Source organism: Vicugna pacos, chromosome 16 (genome assembly GCF_048564905.1).
Source record: "Vicugna pacos chromosome 16, VicPac4, whole genome shotgun sequence".
Taxonomy (NCBI): Eukaryota; Metazoa; Chordata; class Mammalia; order Artiodactyla; family Camelidae; genus Vicugna; species Vicugna pacos.
The window spans coordinates 59,993,353-59,999,962 of record NC_133002.1 but is presented as its reverse complement, the minus strand read 5'-3'; positions in this window follow the sequence as shown (position 1 = coordinate 59,999,962).

The window sequence follows — 6,610 nt, the reverse complement described above, 5'->3', positions numbered from 1 at the left end:
CACTGTGTCTCCTGAGCTCTGCCCTCACCCTCAGACCCCCCTGGGGTCATCTCCAATCCTCTGTCCCCTCATCTCCAGGTGCATGAGTCACTCAGTTCTTTTCTCCCCTCTCCTCCCCGACAGATCAGAGCTGTCACCGCCTCCCCAACCCCACTGCAGTGGTCTCAGCCCAGGCCCTGCCGTGGCTCATTAGGACCAAGTGCTCTGGTTTCCAACCGACTCCCCAGCTGGGTCTCCCCTCTGCCACCCATGTGCCCCACAGCTGCAGGACTGGGGTTTCTAAGGCAGGTCTCCCTGGGCCTGCAGACACCTGCTCTCATGTTCACAGGTGCCCAGCAGCCACAGAGGCAGGAGGTCCCCTCAGGGCATGGCGCTCAGGGTCCCCACCTCTTCCTCCACGCTGGTCCCCGGGGCTGGCTGACACAGCAGAGTGTGGGTCCTCGCGCCAGACCAAAAGGGAGCGTAAGCCCAGCTCTGCCACTCAGTTTCCTCGCATCCACTTGTTCGCTCATTCATTCAACAAGCCCTCCCCCGTGCTAGGTTCTGGGCACAAGCCCACGCCCCTGCCTTCATGGGGTCTACACGGGAAGATTAAATGGGTTAGTCCCTGTAATGTGCTTAGAACAGGGCCTGGCTTGGAGTAAAAGCTATAGGAATGTTAGCTATTATTACTAGTACCCATCTAGAAAGCCAGCCTTGTGCAGGCTGGCAGAGCCTGCCCCCCCCCGTTCCACAGATGACCAGTAGTTTACTCGCCTGCCCCCCCCCACCTCAGCCTGGAGGGCGGGATGAGTTCCTACTTTCTTGTCACTCCCTAGGCCCACACAGGGGCTGGGGCGCAGGAGGAGTGCTGGATGGAGTGGAGAGAGACCCGTGGAGCCCCAGGTCCCCCATGGCGGGGTGCCTCTGCCCCAGAGGACATGGGACCCTGCCCAGAGCCAGGACAGGACAGGAGGCCAGCGTGCTGGGCAAGTGCTCCTGACACTGCGACAGTCCTTGGGGGAAGGAGGGTCCCCACTTGCCTCTTGGAAGATAAACAGAGGAGGGCTGGGGCCGAGGGGCAGAACCTTGCAGCAAGAGGCCAGCAGGTAGGGGCTGGCAGCCAGCACCCACCTCTGGGAGAAGGCAAAGGCTGAGCCCTGGTGCGCCCAGGGAACCCCGAGTGCAAACTCAGTGTCAGGCTGCGGGCAGGCAGCAGGTGCAGGCGTCGGAGCCTTCCCTTCCTTAGCTACAGCAAAGCATTTACAGTCAATAAACGGGCTAATTAATTCTCTTAAAAGACCTCTCAATTATTCATCCTGGGCTACAGAGAGAACAATTAGAGCATCTCCCACCCTTAGCTCTGAAAGTGGAAACAGGCTGGGCCGCAGAGTTGGGCCCCCTCGGCCCGCACAGCCTCGGGGTCCCTAGGGGCCCCTTCCCCATCAGACAGGGAAGGCTGTACTCTGGGGCCCAGCAGAGCAGAGCCCCTCTTCTTCCTCAAGCTTTCAAGCAGCCCAGTTCCTTATCCTCACTTTTCAGGGGAGGGAGCTGAGACTCCGAGCGGTCAGTGACTTCTGCCCAGCTGCCCGTCAGAGCAGACCTGTGGACACACAGCCAAGCTGTTGGGTCGCTTAACTTGAGCTGGGCCCTCCCTGCCTCTAGGAAAGAGGTCTGTGTTGGGAGGAGGGGCAGAAGAGGAAGAGGGGAGAGATCATATGGCCAGCAGCTGTGGGCCAGGGTGGGTGGATCTGCCACCCCACCAAGTGCAGCGGAAGTCACCCCTGGACCGCAGCAAGGGCCCTCGGGTTCCACCGGTAGTAGCCCTGGCGCCCCAAGACTCCTCTAAGGTGGGCGAGTGGAGAGCCAGCTTCCCTTCTCCCCTCCAATTTCCTAGAGTTGCTTAAGTCCCACCCTGGGGCCTTGAGGGAGAAGGTAGCCGGCCTGTCCCCTGTCCACCTTCTCTCCAGCCTAGGTTCCCCACTGCCAGCTCTCACTCCCCTGACTCCCCCAAACAGCGTCCGCGGTCCGCCGGCAAGCGGAGGGTTAACTCCCAGCCGCTCCCAGACCGCGCAGAGTGGGGGGCGGGGGGCCGGGGGCGTGCCTGTCGGGAAGTATGGATTTCTGCAGTGGTTTTACTGGAAAAGCTGTAGCTGAAGGTGGGAGGGGGTCACCATGGCAACTTCTGGCTATGGGAACAGGTTGGTTGGTGGGAACCAATTTTTCCAGGGGCCCAAGGGGGCTCGGCTGGCGCTTGGCACCCGGAGGCCCCTCAGCTGCCTCTCCGGGGGGGGGGGTCCTCGCTGTCTTGGGGAGGCACAGAGACCCTCCCCAATCTGGAATTCTGCTTTCTCCGCCTCCCTCCAGCAACCCTCCCGGGGCTGGGCCCCTGACTCAGCCGCCCCGCCCCGCCGCTGAAGCGCCCCCCACGCCCGAGCTGTTAATCGATGAACCAATTACCCAGGGCCGCCCGGAGCTCGCGGGAATCTCCCTCTGAAAGAGCTTTACCTCGGGAGAGAGCCTCGACTCTGCGGCCAGGAGTGAAATTCAGGGAATGCCATGGATGAGACTCCCCCTCCCAGGCCTGGCCCAACCGAGGAAGCCTAGATTCCAAGGGGCCCAAGAGCTCACTCCATCCCGGCCCCCACCTGGCCCCAAAGGGGAAGATTCCAGCCCCAAGAGGCAAGTTCAAGGAAGTCCTCCCCTCCCCCAGCACAAACACTCACACCCTCCTAGCGAGGGCCACGGGGCCCCCCCGGAAGCCCCAGACTGGGAGGGGAGAGCCAGCCCCCACCCCCACCCCCGAGGCACAGGAGGCTTCAGGGTGCACCTTCAAATCTCGACCCTCCCTGCCCGCTCTCTGCCCCCTAGGAACTCCTGGCAGCTAGGGTCGACCCCGCCCAGCTCCCCACCAGGTCGCGCCATCCCCGCCTCCCCGAGTCCCCGGACCTCCCGTCGGGATCCTCTGCTACGCCTGTATGGCCGGCGATTCAGCCCCAGACCCCAGAGGGCCTCCTGGGTGCGGGCGGGACCGCGGGTCAGGCCAGGGCGCGCTGGGCACTGCGGGTGGGAGGAGTAGGGGGCTTCTGGGCCCTCAGGCTCAGGTGCCTGGGGGCCCTGAGGATTGGCCTTGGAGCATCTCCCCCTGCAAATCCTGCAAGCGCAGGGTGGGCGGGTGCAAGTGGGGGGGTGTTCCCGGGAGGCGCTTCCAGGAATTTTCAGTGGCGCTGCCCAAACGGCCAGGAATGGAGGGCATACAGAGGACATAGCAACTGGGGGGACTTGCGGGGGAAGGAGCCAAGTGAGGGGAGGGACCGGCCCACTACCCTCCCCTTGCTCCGGGAAAGACCACCCTCCTGAGTCCACGTGGGCATCAACCCCTGCTCTGCTGGAGGTCCTTAGACTGATGACTCCTCTGGACCTCAGTTTCCTCATCTGTAAAATGGGCAGGATAAGGCCACTCCTGTCTCCAGCGGGCGGTGAGCACTAAACGAGACCACAACGCCCGGCAGGTTAACAAGTGCGGGATTCCGAGGCACCCCCACCTGGAAAGAGCCAGGACCCTTCTTAAGGCCTCCTGGGTTGCTGCTGAGAGATGTGACTCCATCCTCCTTCGCTTCCCCCGGGGACGCAACGGGAAGAACCGCACCCCGGCCTGGCGCCGCCTATTGGCGGGACCTTCGCAAGCTGGAGCCTAGAGAGGTTAAGTCAATCCGCCCCAGGTGTTATCTCCCGCAGGCCCGACACCGGAAGCGGTTTCCCAACGCCCAGCTGGGTCTGAAAGAGTAAAACCGACCATGAATGGGGTCCTTCCTTCCCTCACCCCCAGGCTGATTTAGGGGACACCTTAACCGGCTTCCCCCGCTCCCTACTACTTCCCCTCCAGTCCCCTCCCTCCGCCCCCCGCGCCAGCCCGGGGCTTCCATCTTGCGCTCTCGGATCTGCCGAATCCCGATAAAACATTTGGGGGAGATAAGTGCTGCGTATAAATAATTAAGACCACATGCATATTCGCCAACAAAAAAAAAGTTTAAAACCCCTATTCCGGGAACAGCTGCCTGTGTGGGGCCAGGCGGGGCTGCAGAGGCCCGCCCCCTCCCCACTCGCTCCTCGGGGAGGGTCTGCCAGAGGCTCCTCCCCCAGAGGGCCCCGCCCCCAACCCAGGGGGGCTGTCTTCCTGCCGGGCCCACAGTGGGCCTGGGCCGGGAGAGGGTGGCGGAGGGGCTGTGAGCCCGCCAGTGGGGTGAGGGAGACTAGCACCGCCATGGGGGTGGCCTTCATGCACCCCCAAAGGCCAAGCCCCTGGGCAGGGTCCCCCACCCCAATGCCAGGCAGGGTCTAGGCACCCATGGATGCCCAATGAACATTTACTGAGTAAACAAATGAAAGAGCCAGCCATTTAACTGACCCCCAGGTTTCAGGCGGGTCTCTCCTGAGCTCCGGCAGTGAGCAGGCAGCCCTCATTCCCCATGGCTGCCGACACCTTTCCCAGGTGCAGTTGGAGGGCCCCAGGTGAGAAGGCAGGAAGAACTTACAGAGGGAGTCAGGCCACAGGCCTGGAGTGTACAGCTGCCCTCCCACCTCCTCTGCAGGAGGGTCAGCACGGGTTGGCCCAGGGCCAAAGGAAGGCTTGCCCTGCCATGCTCCTGCTCAAGGACCTGCCAGGGCTCCCTCCTGGCAGCACCGTCTAATCTACCATCCAGTGCCTGTGCGGGAGCTGTCCCTGGGGGCCTGCCCTCCCCCAAATGCATGTAAATCTTGTCCCTCTCTCTGGGCCTACTTCCCTTCTTTGGAAGGAACGCCATTCACCCCTCTACTCTTGGTTTTCTCATCCACATCTATTCAGGCATTTCCTGAACACCCATCATGTCCCAAGCCCCTTGCTAGAGATGCCGAGAACAAACGACACGGGTCTCGCCTTCAAGCAGCCGGCAGCCCAGTGAGGGACACCTGCAAGTGACCAGTGACAGGGCTGTTCTGAGGTAAGCCAGTGCAGAGGAAATGGAGAAAAGAATGCCTTGGCAGAAGCTTGAGGGCTATCATGGAAACTTCCTGGAGGAGAAGACAAGCTGAGTTCAGTCTGGGGATGGATGGGGTTCCTCCAAGTGCAGAACGGGAGGAAAGGTGCACCCTCCAGGAGCTCCCAGCACTGCCCCCTGCTGGCTCTACACACACCTGTGGTCCTCGCACCAAACCTTTGTGGTATGGGTTCCAGTCCTGACCCTACTACTTACCAGCAAGTTACTCTACCTCCGGGACCTCAGTTTCCTCACCTGTAAAATGGGGATCATGGTCCCAGCTGTGCAGAGCTCCTTGCGATCTATCCTCAGCCCTCTGTCCTCAGCAGGAGACAGAGCATCCTACCCTGGCACCCAGCACAGGCTGAGAAACCTAATAGGTGCCCAGCAGCTATTGACTGGGGGGTGGATTGAGGACCTCAGCATTTTCTTCCCGACCTTCCTTCCTCAGTAGACAAACCCCAGCAGGGAGCACCGGCTTACACTCGGGACCTCAAGCATCTTGTTCAGTCACCCGCCCACCTGACCAAGAACACGTGATGGCACAGCTATGTCCTGCCCCTACCCTGGGCCCTGCAGGAACGTGACAAATATTTGTTTGTGGAATTAAGTGCTCCAGGAACAAAGCTCCTCCTAGGCACCCAGGGCTGGAGAGACCGGTGAGAAATCTCAGAAGGTGCCAGTCCTGGGTGCTGCCCTCCGTCCTGAGCAAAGGGTTCTTTGGGTCTTGATCAGAGGGCCCAGCCATGACTGCCTCTCTCCACACCCCAAGCCAGGGCAAGCTCACTCTTGTCTCTGCTCCCAATGGGAGCAAGTACCAACCAAAGAGACACCCAAGCCCCATCTATGCCCACGACAGACCCCCCGTCACCCCCATCAGGCCAGCTCAAGACTCTTCACTGCAGCCAGCCCTCCAGGTCCCTGAATGTGGAACCTTCCTTCATCCTGCCATCCTGGACACTGAGCCCAGTAGGCAGGTGCACAGGATAAAAAGTTATAAGACCTAAGAGACAGTGACCTTCAAACCTTCTCACTGTTGGGGTCACACACCCCCTCATGAGGAATGTGTGCGCTCGTAACTCCACGTGAGCTCCGACCTATGTATGTAGTTATTTACAGATTGTAAGTCTCCAGGACTGTATGAATCTATTACTTGTATTATAAAATATTCACAAAAGATAGACATTTTAAAAGGACAAAATGTAAATACTAAGCATAAAATTCTCCTCCCAGCCCAGGAGATCATTCTGGGTGTCTCACTTTGGAGACCAAAATCAGGGAGAAGCCCCTTGGGCTCCGCAGCTATGGGCTCCCTGGCAGCTTCTGTACTTTGGCTCATTCCCTAGCCTCACCTTCCCCCCCGAACTCTGCCTGCTTCCTCTGACGCCAACCATGCTGCCAGAAGCTGAGGGGGCCAAGCCCGGGGTGCCCAGGGGTTCCCCAACAAGGGCCATCTCCCACCCTCTGCAGGGCTGCCAGGGGAAGAGAAATTGGCACAAGGGGCAGAAACAGACCCACAGGGGAGAAAATAACAGAAGGCTTAGGGCTCCTAGAAGACAAAGGTCCTGCAGTTACAGCACGGAGGGAGGGAGGGCGCTCTTCAGTACTAGGTA